A 17513-nucleotide genomic window follows, 5' to 3' on the forward strand; every position below is an offset into this window, starting at 1 on the left:
GGTGCCTGACTATAAAACTGTGAGATAACCATTGGAATTGAAGGCAGAATAAGCAAAATATAGTGATTGTGTCAGCAAAACATCTTTTTTGTTTAAGGAATGTCGTACGTATGCCAAACTTACAATGAAGTGTGTGACACATTTCACTCTTTTCTCTCACAGTAATAAGTAAAGTACATTTAGCAAAATGGTGGACCTGACTGAGCAAATAACAAATAATAAATGATGATGCCTGCAGAAAATCCATAAAACATAATTATTCTGGCTTTTATCCAGCATATATAAAAAGCTTGAAACATATTTCTTTGCTGAAGAAAGATGCTTCTGAGAATAAATATCAATAACTATATTGAGACCTTTAGGTAACACCTCACATGTGAAATGGTAATTTCTCAGAAATGTATTTAGCAATACACTTTGCTGTCTTAATAGAACTACTTTTGAGACCCAAACTTCTTAATAGGAATACTTTACAACAGAGGTTGATGTACAGTGGGAACCAAGAAATAGCACCACGGAGACAGTATAATATATAGGTATAGTGTATGGTAAACCTTGATTTTATTAGACGTAACAGAATTGCAGATTAGTAGGAGGTTTAAAAGAGGCAAGGAAGAAAAAGGAAAAAAAAAACTCACAATTTTTGAAAGAGTCAAACCAATCAAGAAAATGTATAATTTTAAAAATTTAGAAGTTGACAGTAATTTTCTCAAGCACTCAGGCACATTGCCCTTTTATATTACTATGCTTTATGAATTATGAATTCTGGCTGATGAGAAAGCCTAAGGGTGACAACGGAGCTGTGGTGTCAGTAATGCATTGTGATTTCACACTGTGTAAGTTCCTACTATACCTAGCTGGGTTTTTCAAGTTTAAATAATTTTACTCACTGCCAAAGATTTCACTAAGAGGTCTGATGAAAATATATGCTCTGTTGGTAAGATGCTAATCCTTACTAAGTAGAAAAGGGTGAAATACTTTGAGAGATAGTAATTTTTTTTGTCTACTATTTTTGTCTTCAGATGTACATATCCCCTCACCATAATTCACCTATTTTTAGTCGGATAGTGAAGTAGAAAGCCAGTTTTCCAGCATCTAGCACAATGAAATTTGAGTAGAAAAGACAGGTGTTCTATGAGATTTTACATGGCTCCTGTTGCCAAGGAAACAATTTATTTTGGCTTTGTAAGGATTGGTAGTGTTGGCCCTGGCTGCAAATCAGGCAGTATAGAATAAGGGAGGCTATTTATCTAATGTAATTATATATGTACACACATGCACACACTTACCCTCACATTAAGGAGGGAAAGATTTAGTAAAAATGAATTATTGAAAACATTCAAGTTTAGAAAATGTTCTGAATATTATTTGAGGAACGTGTTGATAGAAGAGGCATTGGCACTGGCTTAAGTTAATACCCCTAGATTTTAGAGCCTACCTGAAAATATGATGTTCAAAAATGCAAAAAAAAAAAGAAAAAAAAGTAAAATGCAAAGAGCTCATTTATGTCCCATTCCAGCCAAGTATTTAACCAGGTACTTAATATTTAAAGTGCAGACTCAAAAGATGGTGAAGCATACGTATAATTTGGAAACTGGTGAATCTATCTCTTTTTTACCTTAGAACCTCTGACTAAGTCTGAATCTGAAAATAAGAACCATGATCTTATATGTAATTTTAATATTTTACTGATATAACACAATATAACATTTTTTGAGTTAAAATAGAAAGGGAAACTCCTAAGGATGGAGTATTGGACATAGGAGGAGAGTGAAGCAATGAGGAAAGACACCAAGAGGAAATTCACCAACTGATTGAAAAATTGATTGATTATCCTGGATCACAAAAGAAGAAAAGTTTTTATTATCCCCTCACAAAAGGGGATAATAGCTGGCATACAAAATCTTCCATAAGTATTAGGTTCTGAAGTTGTAGTTAGAAATCAAGGAAAGTAAGAAATGAAGAGACAAAAAAAGGAGGGGACTGGGTACAAGTCTGAAAAGAAGAAATGGCAGTCTTATAAAGGATAATGCCTCTGCAACAAAAAGGATTAAATTCGGGATCAATATCACAGACTCTGCATTCTTTAGAACAAAAACATATTCTATGAACACCAGATTTGTGGAGGAAAAATGTCCCCCACTTTATTTGTTTTCTTCTCATGAAGACCATGGTGGTCACTCCAGAAAATAAAAAAAAATGCAAGAGACAAAATGCAAAAATGCAAAAAATGCAAGTATGGAAGACTTTATTTTCATTGAAAAAAGCAAAATATAATCCAAAATTTTCTATTACACTTAAAGACTTAAAGTGACCAATAAGCCATGTAACCTATTATTTCGAAGGAGTGATTTCTTAGATCTTTCTGAGAACTAATGCCATCTAGAAGATGCTTAAGGGACATTGTTATCTTCTCTCATGATGAAGTATCTAAGCCTTATTGTGTCTGCAAAACAATATTAATTGTTCTAAAATAAGATTTTTTAATTTTGATTTTTATTTGATTGCAAAACACTTAAGGACTCTTAAAAAATTACAAAAAGGCATGACTCTCATACAGCATTTTCAGCTCAAGAATGGAGGAGTGCCAGCGAGTCAGAGAAAGCTACTGTGTATTTCAACTGTTTTTAATTCTATATAAAAGATTCTCCATTACTATAATGACAAGCAGCAGTATTTAACCTTGAAAGGAATTTGGTTTTGTTTAGTTTTGCCATGTTCAGCAAAACAGTTCTTTTTCCTCTATAGCCAAAAAGTTCTCCTTTTTTGGATCTTCTGCTATTAAATTGGCTTTCTACTAACTCATCACTGGAATAACATAGGTAATAAGTCTCTGTGTTTCCTCTTTGACCAAACATGAGACTGGTGAGCAAATAAAGAACTAGCCATTTGAACTACTTTCATGGTGTGATGTTAAAAGCAAGCAAAATGGTAGCTGAAGATAATAGGTAGTATTGATCAATATCAATGCAATTTCAACATGGAAATGAGAGACAAATTGTGGAGGTCTGCACTTTTATTAACTGAAATACAGATTCATCTCTCTCAGCAGCTCCAGCCAATTAGACTTGAGACAATATAGTTTCTTAAAGAAAAAATAAAATACAAACCCAAACATTAATTTGGCTACTAAGATTTTGGAAGCACCTTTACCCAGTGTTAAAATGAAAGTTTACAGTGTTCAGGGAAAAAAAGTTGAGTCTTAGAAGGCAAGACTGATAGAGTGTAAGTTAGTTTTAGAAGACCAGCTAACTGACCCAAGTCTTGATCAAGTATTCAAAAGTGCTTGTATAAAATGAACACACTCTATCTCTATTATTATCATAAAATAATTCATGCTGGGCTTTTTTCAAACTCAGGCTCAAAGAGAGAACAGGAAATATTTACAGCGCCCTAAAAAACCTAATGAAATAGGAAATAAGCTATGTAGGATTTTAAGGGGTATTTAAATAAAACAAACTTATAAAGTTACATTTACTGTAATCATTATCTTGCTCGCCTCTGTAGTACAAGACAATAAGGAAAAAAAAACCTGTAAATATTAAATAGTTCTCAATGATAATGTGGTTCTTAACTAATAAATGTGTTTTATTATACTTCTTCCATCTGTCTAGTAATTATTTTGGCCCTTAAAACAACAGCAACACTAACATAATAAACCAATTAGACTTCCAGCATACAGTCTCCCTCCATAATAAAAGCTGCTTGAACCTACTGCTTTTCTGAGTAAGCTTGCATATAAATATTTAAAATATTCTTTTACTTTGGTTTTTTTTTTTTTTTCCTCATTTTATTATCTATAGCAAACCTTCATTACAACTGAGATAGCTTATATACCTGAGACGTTTTTAGAATGTGGTACATACTGGGGAAAAAAAAATCAAGTTATCTAAAAACAGAGATTTAAACCAAGCTCTAAACTTCAACAGGCTCAAGTGAACATTTTTTTCTGTGGATCTATGTCAACCCAATGCATTTCCCCACTCCTTGAATCAAATGAGACATTTACTTTCACCTTAAGTGGAAGAAAACAGTCTCCCTTAGACAGGAACAAAGTTACTTCTTTGTGTTTGCACCTTATTAATTAGTGGATGTGAAAATATTAGATCCTACAATTCAGTGACCTGTCATCAGATCTTATTAAGTCTACTGTTTTGAAGAGTTCCTCTGGACTGAATAGGACTCTGCTAGATTCAAATACATACTACAAAAAAGGCTGAAGCACATAAATATCTTTTCTAATACTGGCTTTGAAAAAGATGTCTGAATGTTTTCATGCTCATTGTAGCTACAATTGATATCAATACACTTTAATGTAACACATAAACCAATTCAGTATTATGACTCAAACATGTGTCCATTCATTTAAAATAAAAAAAGAAAGAAAAAAAATACATGTCTGATAAAATTCAAACCACTACTTCCAAGACATGGACAGGACATGAAGTAATATATCACTGGCTATCTACAAGCAACATTTAAATTAAAGCCACTAGGTGTCAGCATATAAATATTCCTAAAGAGATTTATCTTCCAGAAAAAGTAGTTGGCAATAAACAAATGCACAAGATTGTAGGTGGTTGACCATGCCCTTACAAAGCCATGGAAGAAAGCCATAGACTTATCAGTCTCACTGATAAATATTAGAATGATTGAGAAATATTTTTCCACATGATAAGTGAGTCTTGAATGGAACTTTTTAGTTTTTAATAAAATGCACTGGATATTCTAACTTACACAGAGCTTTAGTAGTTTGACTTCAAAATAAATGCTTTCCTAAGCAAAAACTTCTGATATCAGAAGGTGGCCTTGTTGTCATGAGACACTGTCTCACACAGATTCTTCATACTTGTATGTTCGCTGAGCCACTTTAGTCCTTGTACTGCAATTCCTCAGTAGAAATCAAATTATTCTCTAGTAGCTTTCTGTTGTCACCGAGACCCTAATGTGGCCCCCCAGACATGATGACATAGCCTACTGGGAACACAAAAATGAGGGACAAATTTAAGTCATTTATCTTACTAATCTGTTATTAAAGTAGAGCTAATAACTCAAAAGAGCAGGATGCTTAAGGCTGGTAATACTGCTTTAACAAGCACACTGAAATGACCCGTGTACTTCAGACACTGTGGCCTGGTACTTCTGTACCATAGTAAAGCTTCTTCTTGGGATGCAAGGGGGATTTTATGTGTCTGACGGAGGAGTATGTGACCAAAACTGGTTAGTACTCCTGACTCATCCCTAGCTCTTTCAGCTATTGACAGACTCCTGGCATGTCACCTCATGTAATTCACTTAAGGTTCTTTGTTACGTTATTGTTCTAATAAGTAGTGACATTTCCTTGAATCTACACAATATTGTTTATTGGATATACCGTAAATATCTAATGAAATCCATAGATAGCCCTCAGAGAATTCAGAAAGCATCTGAAGAGTTTTAATAGCTATTTAACTATGATTAATGAAATATCTAAATTCCACACTAGTATGAGAGTGATATAGATTTAATACCCATGCTTGTATAGAGCCATAGAGATTGTACACTGATGTTAAAAATGTTGGGTGTTTATTTTATTTCATCCATTTTCTACATAACTGTGCAGACTGTGTGACTAATCATAGTGAAGACATTCTAAATAAAAACAGGGTGGTCTATATTGAAATTTAGCATAAATGTCTCCGTTTTTGTCAAAGTATAGAGGATACTATTAAGTGAGGAACAACATGGTGATTGTTACAAAAATAGATAAAATAGATCCAGAATAAAGTGTAGCTCATTAGTTTAGTCAGCTCCCACGTATGGTAAGACTGTAAACTAGGCTATCTCTCAAAGCTGAAGCAGTAGAGAAAGAAAGAGACAGAGAGGTAGAGAAAGAGAGTGTGACAGGACATGCAGCTCTGAGAGATGAAGAACAAAACCAGAAAATAGCTAACATCTCTGTCAGCTTGAAATGGAAATCAGACAGAAACTCCCACCAGGTTGGTTTTTTTTTTACCCACATTTTGACCACAGCTACTTATCAGTGTTGTGCCCCTTAAGTAATCTACTGTATATGTGTATATGTGTACAGTAAATTCAGAAGTATGAGAGAGGTATTTGGCCCTCTGTCCTCAGGAGATCATGTTGTCCTGCTGTCCCCTGCCCCAAGAAATAGTCCAGAAGAGTTGTGTTACAGAATGAAGTCATGTCAATAGTACTGGTATTACAGATCTGCAGAGAAACTTTTTAAAATAGAATTCTAGTTGCCAGGTAATAAATTAGGGTTTTTTTTCCCTAAAATTGTCTTCATAATTCCCCACCCTTAGACACAAACAGGCAACTTTTTTTTTTTTTTCCCCCCACAGGAGAACCACTAACAAATAGAAACTATAGAAGTATTTTCCTAAAAGAGTCTCTTGACCTTCTTTCTGCTTCTAAATTATAATGCTATGCAATTGTCCTTATGTAAATTTATTTACAGAAGTCAAAGTAGCTGTTCTGAAAAAATTTAGGTATCAACAAATCAAGCCCACAAAAACACCATGAGTGGTTCTGAAGAAGTTTGTTGAGGGATCTTCTGACCCAGGGACTGCTGACTTCTAAAGGCAGCTGTTGGCATAGTGTATTATATATTTCAAATGAAGTATCAGAAAGTGGTAGTTTTCCTGTCTCACATCTTTCAGCATAGCACCAAAATGGATGAGAGGATTTACAAGATTCTCCACTTCTTTCAAGGTAAAAGCAGAGAGCTCATTTAACATCCATCTTTAGAATGACAGTACCTGAAGAGCTATGAGGCTTGTAGAGTAATACTGGCACAAAAATAAACTGATTTAGGTGAAAACTGGTGAGAAGCTGGAAGAAGCTTAAGACTGGGGCATAAAACAATCCTAGCTCTAAGAAAGTTTATTAAGAGAAAAATATGCCAAAAGGACTTGCACTGTGACAGGACTGAAGTAATTTCCACTAGGACAGGAACTTTGAAGGACAGGAAATTAAGTAAACCACCTAAATAAGACTAAAACATCCACTTGGGACTAACATTTTATCTTTAGGCTTGTTAATTCTTTCCTGTTCCCACTGTGAAGCATTCACATAAACTCAGAGTTTATGGCTTTTGTGACAATAGGCAAAGACCCTACTAGGAGATCATTCAAAGCTAAATTCTCCAATCTTCGCAATGCAGCTGCTGGATTCTCCTCCATGGATTACTCTATTTGTGCATTTCAGCACTCAGAGAAACAGCAATAAATCCCTCTATGATTCCATCTACTCCAGCTAGAAGTGACGAGTCCTTGATAACAGCACCTTTCATTTGTCCTTCCCCCTTTCCTTTAAGGAGAATTACCCAATCAGTTGACTCCAGCAATTATAGCTCAGTCCCCCAAAACAGCCTACTAAACTTCTTCAGTCAACCAAGTTAACTTTCTCCCTTCCTCCTCCCTCTGAGGAACTCTGCTGCTACGTAAGGGAATTTGGTGTAGCTGAGGTTACCTTGGCACAGCAAGAGGGATACGCACAAGAGCTCCAGTCTTGATGGACCCACAGTTGCCTGAAGGGTAAGATGCCCAGGTTGGGAGGGTTTTTTTAAAAACAATTCATATTTACCTCCTGTGCTCTTTTGCTAATCATAATAAAGATTCTCGTTTTAAAACAGCTGTTGTTCTGTTTCACTGATCACAAGCTCCCTAGGGCAGGGAGGTGCCTGAACTGTGAGGCAGACGTGCAGGAGGAAGGCCAAGCAGACCCGTGGGCAGGGCAGGGCACTTCCCCACTTGGAGCGGAGGCACAGGATAGACTAGGAGCTCGGACCACTGCCAGAGATGAAAGAGGGAGGCACCATGCTTTCCATCCCAAACCTTCCTCTTTGAAGGTGGGCACAGTGCTGCAGTGCTTCTGGGCTTTTAACTGGACGCCTCTATACACTGATCGGCAATCAGCAGAAGTCCAGATTTGATCGCTTAAACTGTTGACAGCTTCTGACGGGAACTGATCATCAGATTTTTATCGACTGGCACGCTCAGCCAGGGCAGGTACAAGTAAAATATTGCAGCCATTAGGGCCCTTGCTGGACTTCAGCCATCAGCATTCCCTCCAGCCCAGCCCAGCCAGCCGGGGGCTGCCAGAAGCCACCGGGTGAGAGGGGCCCCCCACCGTGCTCAGGAGCTGCCTCACAGCCCTGACCCCAGCCTGGCCACCAGCCTCACTGCCATGGCCTGACACCCCGACTGCCCAACCTGCCCGGCACTTGCCATGTCGGTGCCTCACCTGGAAATTGCTGGTCTTCGGCCCCCCTGGGTCTCAGCTCCGCCCCACTTGGCTCTTTGGGGCACAGTGGGACTGTGCCAGCCGGAGAGGGGAGTAGAGGGAAAGAGAGGGGAGGAAAGGCAGAGGAGAGGGGTAGGAGTGGGGTCAGGAGGGGAGGAAAGAGGGAGGGAGGGAGGGGAAGGCGTGCATCTACAGACCTGCAGACAGCTGCCAGCCTGTGCTGAACCCTAGAAACAGCTAGTATGTAATATAGCTAAAAGGCAAAGAATTGATCAGAGCAGCTGAAGTTAGTCATATTTTGCAGGATACATGCAAGACAAAATGGTGTCATTGCTCACGTGTCATTCATTGCATGTCTTGTTTCCATCACTAAAGCACAGGCTGCAGCATCTGTCTTTTCTTAGCAGTTTACTTGTATTCGAGGAAGATAAACTCATTTAAAGAAACCTGGTTTAATGAGGACATTATAAATGCAGGGCAACATACACCCTCCAGAAGCCTAGTAGATCTGGAGGTAATTGCCTAGAAAGTTCGGGATGCAGGCGCCTCTCTTCTCTCCCACCTGCTGAGCATCTCACTGCCTTTCTGTCACCTCCCGTCACTGCTCAGCTCCTGGGCCAGGAGGCAGGAGTGCAAGTGGTGCTGACTGAAGAAGGTGATCTCTTCTGCTAAGGGGTGAGGGCTGCTGCTATCCCCTCTGTCTCCTCTGGAAAACTCAGTCAAGAGAAAGAGATAGATGACAGCAGCTTGAATGAAGTACAATCTGAGCACGGCAGTGATGGTATGAATGTGTTATTCAAATGATCAGGTGGGTCTGGCAGGGATATTTTTAGCTCCAATTATTTTGCGAGTTAACTCTTCACTTCAGAGCTTCAAAACCTGGAGTGATTCTGTTTCTTAAAACCCAAGTAGCTTCACAGTGATAGAGGTATATCTTAATTTTTTTTTAATTTTTTAATCTGTATCAGCAGCTGTAATACATACATCTCACATTGGTAATTACATTTCCTTAGCATGGTGACACTGTCCTTTACCAAAGGCTACACTTCAAGATTATTTAAGAGTTACTATTGATTCACAGAGCTATTACCTTTTTACGCAGGAATAATAGATGTCTGAAGTGTATTAGTCTAACCGTTCAGTAGGTGCCCTTTTGCTTCTGAGTAGTGAGAACTCTGTTCTTTCTGGACTTGTCTGGACTGAGAAGCCCCCAGACTGCCAGCCTCCTTAATTGTGCCATGACAGCAGTGACAAAAGGTGCACTTGGCATAAAAATCCCTAGGTTCTAAGCAGCTGTGTGCAGTAGCCAGGAGTCCTGTGGGAAGAATTTGACTGAATTCTCCCACCAATAATCAGATGTAGTGCTGACCTTTAGGTGCAGTACAAGCCATACCCCTTTCCTTATTTATTGGTCCACAGGGAGCAAGAAGAGAACGGTTTGCTTTAGGCAATTGTTCTTTTCCTTCTGACAGATGTAAATGTCAAAGGATGTCTGGGTAGCTGTGGATACCATTTAATGTCACCATTATTTTGGTGACTAACAAAAGCTGCTGGTGCATCTATGAACACGATGCAGTATCCCTCTAGAGGCTAATAGGAATGGGGAGCCAATTGTATGAAAATGTCTTCACACTGATAATTTTAGTCAGTGGGGCCTCCTGATTAAAGAAAAAAAAATGTTGATGCTGTTGACAAAGTAGCACTATCCTTATCTTCCAACAAGTTCAGAAACTACCTGGAGGGAATTCTAAAATTGGCTGCCTTTCATCCACCAGTGCCCTAACCCAGGAGAACACAAGGTCTGTGCTCGAGCTATGAGAGCTGGCTTTTTCATTCAGGAGATGTCTTCAGGAGACATATGTGAGGTTAATAAATCTGCCTCTTGCTGGGATGCCGTGTGGTGGCTGTAGTTCTTCCTCTAGCACACTTTATAAAATTGGTGCCCTTTTGTATTGTGAAGCCTCACAACAACAGCGCAAGCCCTTTGCATCAAATGCTTGATAATTGTAATTTTCTCTTAGCAGGGTTGCAAGCAAACTGTCTGTCACAAGCAGCTGTTTTAGAATCCATAATTACACCTGCCTGCCATAGCCCACACTGCCTAAGACATGATGGATGATTTTAAACTTGCATTTTATCATTATTATTATTATTATTATTATTATTATTATTATTATTATTATTATTATTATTTTACAAAAGTGAAGAGTGAAATATATTTGAGGCGTCTTTCTTGAGCCTTGTCTTGATGTAGCTGAGACAACCTACACCTGCCGCTTCAATCTTTTTTCTCAATTCATTTCTGCTATCATTTAAGAAGCCTATTGAGATTTCCATCCTGAAAACATATCTCTAAATATAACAGTGTTGGAGTAATATGAATGTCTTCCATGTCACTTGCTAACTCTTGATTTGGATCTGTGTCCCTGCCTCTCTCTCCTGTTTCACATGAATTTTAAGAATCTCAATACAGTGTTTATATTTTACTGGTTTTACTTTATACAAAATGTGAGTACCTCATAAATATAATGATCAGTTATATATACAGCTACCTGGAGAGGAAGAAGGTAATTTTCTAAAGGAAACTCAAAATGATAAGAATTTAATGGCAATGAAATAAATGAAGAAGTCTTCATCTGTGATTTCATCTCAGGAAAATATAGTTACCACTGAATTTTTAAAGCTCATTTTCAAACCTGACATAGCAAGATGAGCAAGCAGTCCATAATCAATGAAATAAAGGGAGACAAGGAACTGAGAGATCCTTTCCCTCTTAGTGCTCTCCAGAAAGGACAAATACTTTAATTTCAAAACTGAGAGGTTACTTACTGATTGCAGGTTTATACACGGCAACAAAGGGATCCGGTAAAAAAAAAGCTTCTCCAAAACTCAAGATTCATAGCAGGTTATGACAAGATACTGAAAACCAATTTTTTTTTTTTTTTTTAAGAGACAATCACTCAGGCAACAGTATATCTGGAGGCTTAAGAAACAATTATCAGGTAAATTGAAGGTGTATGTAATCACAGTTGCTTTCTTCTAATAGTCTTTCAAAGGAAATAAAGAAAAAGACACATAAAAATTGTAAATAAAATATCACTATTAACATAGAGTGACCATAGAGAAGAACCTGCAATAATCTAGTGTAGAAGAGAAATACTATGATACTGCTGTCATAATTGGAGATGACTGATGAGATTAATGCCTTTTTCCCAAGAACATTAGTTTAAATTTGAAAGCAAATTTCATGTCACATTTGTAACATTTTTATGTTGGCTTTCCATGAAACATTGAGCTTAGTTGGCTGAAATAGTGAATGTAGACCTACTCAAATATACTTAAGTATTTGACAAAAGCAAAATTCATTAGGTAGTATGGTAGTGGATTCTCATGGGAAGGTCCACAAAACTCCAACTTCTGACACATGCTTCAGTAGATGAAGCCTTCTGATGATCATGCACTGCTCTTTTTATGGTCCCAAATGTTCTTTTTAAACAGGAGTTTAATCAACAGCATGTGGGGCCACAGTGAGATGCTTTTGCACATGAGGCAGTCCCATATACATACCATGCAAGGCCTTTTTCTCCTCCGCTTCTGGGCAATATGCTATGGGGCTGCTACATTCTTCTTTGCTTTCCTACTTGTTTCCTTCCAGTTAACAACATCTATTCATGCCCAGAGGTCACCCCCCAGAACTATCAGAACTCAGGATTATTTATCTTTACTTCATGTTCCTCTTGTCTTCTCTTTGCTGTCGTTTTGGTTTTATCCTAACTAGTTATAAACTGAATCAAACTAAACTATTCATGTTAGCCAGAAATTATCCGCTACAATTAATTTTCCATCAGGAAATCCAGGTTTTAAGAAATTGAAACAGATAAATACTGGAATTGCCTCCAATGTTAAAATTTCTACTTTTTGTTTCCTTTTACCTAAGATAAAAAAAAAGACAAACCAATCAGTTTTGTCAGATATCTGTAAGAATGCAATTAATTTGCTTGTATATTATTTCTCCATCCTGTCTTCTGTTCCAGTAATTTGTGTCTCAGGAATTTTTGTCTCCATTTGCAAAGAATCCAGTGCATTATCATCCTCAAACCCACATGGAATCTCTTGGAGTTAATGTAGTATAAATGTTTATTCATAATCAAAGAAGCGCTTTTGAAGCAAGCACAGAACAAATGATGTTTCAGTTCTGATTATCTGCCATGAAGTATTCACGGGGCACTCTAAAAGGGGAAATATTTCCTAATTAAAATTAAGAAAAGAGGTTTGCGCTTTCACTCCAGGCAATTAAATGTAACATTTGCATGCATATAATTCCATGGGAAACAAAACCCAGAAAGTGGCTGTTGGAGTGTCTATTAATTAAAAAATCCAACACTTCACTGGTTGTACTAGCTGGCCTTTTATACAGTCTCTGTAGGTTAATAATTGAATTAAAGTATATACAAAATGATACCAATGAAGGGCTGCTTAAAAAGAACCAATCTCTGTTCATAGTAATCATCTGATTATTTTTATACCATTAATAAAGATGTATAATTCAAAGGGTTATATGATTCCACAATAAAAAATTTCAAATATCAGATCAACCGAGTACCCGTCATGTGCACAAAGTGACAGTAGGATTTGGTAGCCTGCTCTTTGTGGTGGTTTTTTTTTGTGATTGCTAGCCTAAAAAATGAACCAAAGCCAGAAACCATTATAAATATACAGAAAATATTTACTTTTTGAAAAATTCTCCTGTAAAAGAAAATGGAAAATTGTTGAGGAAAATACTGTCGTCTGCTACTCAACCTGCAGTTATCTTTAGGTAGAAAGCAAGTTCAACTAAACCCTGTGAAACAACAGAGTGCAGAGCCAACGATCCATTAGTGTAGATAGATCAATATAAAGAAAAGAAGCATGGGCTTCATTTCACTCCAACACTCTTGAAGATGACCTGCTGAAGATTTGTCAGTTTTATATAGGAGGATTTGGCCTGCTCCTCCTCTTTGTTTTCTCAAAAATTGGACAAAGTGAAATATAGCAAAAAGTCTAGGAGGAAAAAAGTACAGTTTGAAGACACAAGGCCATTCTTGCTTCTGGTTTATGTCAATAAAAGAAAACTAATCAAGGGCTGATTTGTAAGGCTATGGGGTTTTTAAGTGTATATTTTCACACTATGACAAAGCTTTATGCTTTTTGTAGTACTGCACTGCTCCTCCACTGTGGTGCAAATTTTGAACAGGATGTTTTCTAGAAGTTTACGTATTGCTTAAACTTATTACGGCAGCATTTTATGTTCATTTTACACTGGTGCTGTAGAATTAACCATACCGCCTTTAGCACAAAAAACGCCCAGTGTGGCTCATTAGGTGAAATGAGAAAGGAGTAATGGTGGAGTTAAAGGGAAATGTACAAATGAGAAGTGTGGAGAGAAAAATGGCAGGCAGAAAAGAGAGATAGGATGAGAAAGTCATGATGGAAAGAGGTGGGTGCAGTGAAACCAGCTGAATGCAAGATAAATCAGATGGCTTGAAGCAGCTAGAAAGAAAACCCAAGGTGTTTGGCTGATTGAGATGTGGAGCTGGTGTGAGAGACTGAAAGAGTTTGTGGTGAGGCAAGTGAAGGTCTGCATAGAGACAAGTTAAGGTCTCCACGGCAACAAATTGGGGTCTGCATAGCACCAGAGGTGACAAGCTGATTGGTGAGGAGCCGGGAGGCATGTCAGAGGATGCGCAGTTCTGCCTTCTGATGGCCAAAGATCATGCGGAGTTCGTTTGAGGAAGGGGCTCACGACCACCCGAAAGACCCCTTTCGACCACCCACACACACTGTGGAGCCTGCACAGAAGATGAAGAACATTCTGGAACAAGAACCATGTGGGTCCTCAGCGAGGTGGAACCAGAGGTGGGCACTAGCCTGTAAAAGACACAACTTTGAGGACTCCACATGGCTGTTGCTCCAGACCTGCCTCCCACTCGGTGCCAGTGCTGCTGGCACAGCTGGAGGCCCCACGCTCCAAGTGCAGCACGCCCACCACCGGAGGATTGCCACATTTACCATCGACACAGGTGGTGATACCTCTCTCTTTCTCACTCTCCCCTTTTCTTCTTTTTACTTTCCTCTTATAAATATTTCAATAACAACCCACGTTGCCTATCGTTGCACTTTCCTAGTTCAGGTTGACTACCATTACACTTTCCAAGTTCAGGCTGGTTTTTTTGCCATCAATAAAGTATTTAATAGATGTTAGTGTCGTTTCACCTTAATTTAGCCCAAGGGAGTCACAGAACCGCCATGATCCTCCCAGGGCAGTCCAGTTTGGATCGTGACAGCTGGTCAGTATTTTTTTAATCTACTGAAATTTCAATGATTCAATAAATTCTCCACCTCTGTTAAAGAATTCAAGCCTATTTAATATTTTCTCTCCCCACATATTTATCACTAAGTATATTATCCAAATAAGTAGGAAAATGACACTTAGGGACCTATCACAGAGGACTCAATGAGTTCCATGGATGTTTTATGTGAGAGTTGTCTTTGTATTCTAACTTATATTTGGGGATGAAAACTACAGACAAACAGCTAGTTATAGGCAGAGAGCACAAAGCATTAGCAGTTCTGGCACTCTTAGACATTTGATACTGTTTCTATGTCTGACCAAATTCTGGTTTAGAATTGATGGAGACTGAGTGTTCAGCTCCCTTCTTTTTTTTTTGTTTTTTTTTTCCCCAGTGTTTCCCTTAGTTAAAAGGCAGCAAGTCCAGACTAGACCAGAAACACTGCAATAGGTCAGATTTCTTCAAAAATTTCAGATGGATGTTATAGCTTCCAGAAGTCATATTCTCATCCAGCTGTAAGTATATCCACAGTAGCATGGCATTCTTGGGTTTAAACAAGCACTTGAGACCAAAAACAGAGGATACTAATGTTAAACAGAGTTCCTCTAGTAAAATATAAAAAATACCATTACACAAAATTTGCTGGCTTTTTAAGCAAGCCAGTTAACATAAATTTGGTGGGTTTTTTTTTAATAATTGTAATAAAAGGCAAATACTCTGTATGTGTCAACATAGTAAATGTTAAACTCTCTACACAGCACTGTTAATAGCACTCATACTCTTGTTCAGTTTCATTTCAACATTACAGCTGTCAATAATAGGAAATCAGTGTAGAATGTCCCAAAACCAAATATAAGAGTTGGGGTTGTTCAGCCTGGAGAAGAGAAGGCTGCGAGCACACCTTATTGTGGCCTTTCAATACTTAAAGGGGGCCTAGAGGAAGGATGGGGGCAGTCTTTTTAGCAAGGCCTGTTGTGACAGGACAAGGAATAATGGTGGACAGATTTAGACTGGATATAAGGAAGAAATTTTTTACAATGAGTGTGGTCAAGCACTGGAAGGGGTTGCCCAGAGAGGTAGTGGAGGCCCCATCCCTAGAAACGCTCAAGGTCAGGTTGGATGGGGCTCTGAGCAACCTGATGTAGTTAAAGCTGTCCCTGCTCCCTGCAGGGGGGTTGGGCTAGATGACCTCTAAAGGTCCCTTCCAACCCAAAGCATTCTATGGTTCTATGATTCTATAACTTGATTGATTTTTTTTTTTAAATTAGATCATATGTATTGTGTCCAGATTTCCACTGTAAGAAAAAATACTGTAAGTTCTCAACAGCATGGTAATAGGTTTGTGGTTTAGGAGTTCTTTAAATATTCCACTAACAGGCTATGGATAAACTGCCAGCATACGCTGCAAAATAAAATGTATAGATACACAGAGTTTGTGATAGTCTTGAAAGATTCTGAATTGTCAGAATAATACTTCAAAGGGAATTTTTTTTAAAACTAAATCAAAGCACTGATTAATTGTCTCTGTGTGATTACAAGAAAATGAAAAATATCATGTTTGAAAGGACTACCTTTCAAGTTATTGTAACAAGACAGTGAGCTAAACTCTTCTGAAATAAGCTTTCAGGGACTATAAAACACATCAGTTTTCTGTCTCAGAAACTAAACCGAAATACGTCTCTAACCTCATCTAGTATCAGTCTGGATGTGATCATCATCATATTAGTGGATGTAAATACCTTTGCTATCTTTATGCTACAGAAACAGGAAGTGATACTGCGCATTTGGTGTTCATCGTATATGCTCATGTCTGACGGTGGCATACACACTCCCTTACAAGCTGTAAGAATATAATGGAAAATGTACTATCTATTATCACTTACTTCTGGGAGAAAAATATGACATATCTTGACCACTGCGCCTATACAAAAAGTCACATACTCCAATTATACATATGCATACACAATGCATACCTGCACACATACATTTCTGCAAGAGCATGTCCAGAGACCAAGCTTGCTTACTTCTGTTGTACCTTTGTGACTGGGCTGCCTCTCCTATTTGTGATTTTATGTAAATCTTCTCCACTGTTTCCCCACACTAAAACTTATCTGCATCCTTGTTTACAAGAGCAAGCATTTTCAAAGATGACATAAAGATTCTGGTGCCCTGACCCTCTGTAAGTTAAAAGTGACTGAGTTTTCACCTCCTTTAAACAGTTCTGTCAATCCCTCACTAAATTATATTTGCTGGACACTGATCATTTGCTATATATACAGAAAATGGGGGGCTAGGGGAAACCTACTGTTATTTCTTATTCCTTAATTTTAATCTTGGTTACACTAAAACATAATTGGAGCCTAATCATCAGTATTTTTTTACTGACATTCAAGTGTTCACAGTGCCTTCTCATGTAAATGAAAAAAACACTTTCTTAGAGCAACATGCCACTTAAAAATATCTGTATCATCTAAACACTGCAGCATTACTCTTTAAAGTTTTCTTGTCTAGTTGGTGTGTAGAGAATAACAATTATGAGGGGGAACTGTTTATTGTGTAACTATTATTGTCTTCTATGCTTCGAGTTCTTTTTTGACAATTCTTCAAGTCATTACATTCTATTTGTTACTACTTATTTATTTTTATTTATAACATTTCCCTGTGAGCAGCATTTAGCAAAGTGCTTCAGTATTTTAGCTTCCCCCCGCCCCCCGGTTAGATCTGTAACACTCACAATTCTAAGTGGCACCTACCCTACCTGAAGAATTTTAAAGGAATTTTAAGAGTTGTTAAAAAAATGAGGCTGTTTATACTGTCAAACAGGGAGAATGTTAATTGAATTCAATCAGCCTGCAAGTATAAAAAGCACTATCAGGCTTATGGTACCATAAATGGAGCAAAGATTTAAGTCAATTTAGACTAACAGAGCTCAGAAGT

Source organism: Pelecanus crispus, chromosome 2 (assembly GCF_030463565.1).
Source record: "Pelecanus crispus isolate bPelCri1 chromosome 2, bPelCri1.pri, whole genome shotgun sequence".
Classification (NCBI taxonomy): domain Eukaryota; kingdom Metazoa; phylum Chordata; class Aves; order Pelecaniformes; family Pelecanidae; genus Pelecanus; species Pelecanus crispus.